This window comes from Chiloscyllium punctatum, chromosome 18 (assembly GCF_047496795.1).
Source record: "Chiloscyllium punctatum isolate Juve2018m chromosome 18, sChiPun1.3, whole genome shotgun sequence".
Lineage (NCBI taxonomy): Eukaryota > Metazoa > Chordata > Chondrichthyes > Orectolobiformes > Hemiscylliidae > Chiloscyllium > Chiloscyllium punctatum.
Genome location: NC_092756.1, coordinates 12,050,988 through 12,052,012, shown reverse-complemented (window position 1 = coordinate 12,052,012; position 1,025 = coordinate 12,050,988). Strand labels below are relative to the sequence as shown.

Sequence of the window (1,025 nt, the reverse complement as noted above, 5' to 3'; positions counted from 1 at the left end):
GCTCTTCTCACCAGGATGAATAACTTCTACTCAACCTCCTCCAGATTCCATCTGACAAAAGATTCATTAAGAATCCCTTTGCATAAACATGCACTTCGCAGCTCTCGTTATTTGATTTTCCTGGATGTCTTTCAAACGGAAAAACGTTCACAGCAACTTGACATGAAAACGACAATCACGCTCTTTTTCATTATCCCAAGGCAACCGACATTTCAATGCAGATTCGTTAACAGGGTCAAACCATGCTTTGAGATTCCATAATAGCGTTGATACAGATAAACTGACCATTGGAGTCTCGATTTCAATACAACATCTGTGGCTATTGGAGAACAGTCGATGACAGTGGGATTCGAACCCACGCGTGCAAAGCACAATGGATTAGTAGACCATCGCCTTAACCTCTCGGGCATCACGTCACCAATGCGGGAATGAGAATGAACTTATGAATAATTGAATTGCGTAAATTATGCAGAGCAGCAGATATTCCTCCCTGGTGTTGGTGAAATGATAAATAACACAGTACAGTTCCAGGAATATGGTCTGATCTCTGGGTTCTGAGGCAAGTGCACTCCCATTGTCACACTCTGCACACAGTGATCTGAACAAAAATGAGGAAATGAATATGTAACAAGGTCTGTTGAATTCTGTGAAGATTTGAAGTCAACGGAATGAAGAACCCGAGACAGCAGGAGGTTTTCTTTCAATACAGCGTTGTATAGAGCTCTTAAGGATATTGGAATCATGGGTTATGGGACGAAGGCAGGAACAGGATACAGATTGAGGATGTTCAGCCATGATCATAATGAATGGTGGTGCTGGGTCGAAGGGCAGAATGGCCTACTCCTGCAACTGTGTGTATTGTCTATTAAATTACCTGTGAGGAATTGTTTTCCAGACTGGAGGAGAGTGCATAGTGCTCAATGTCATTATTTGGAACACCTAACTTCCGCTCAGATGTTTTTGACACGCACTTTTGTACAGAACAGACAATTTCAAAATCCAAAATAAGGCTAAACTGACAATTG

General features: G+C 41.9%; 1 non-coding gene across 1 annotated transcript; it reads right to left on the bottom strand.

Annotated features, from left to right (window-relative positions):
• Positions 1–334: 334 nt before the first annotated feature.
• On the bottom strand, positions 335–419 carry trnas-acu (transfer RNA serine (anticodon ACU)). Its single transcript has one exon. It is a non-coding gene; the product is annotated as a tRNA-Ser (tRNA).
• Between the last annotated feature and the right edge of the window lie 606 nt (positions 420–1,025).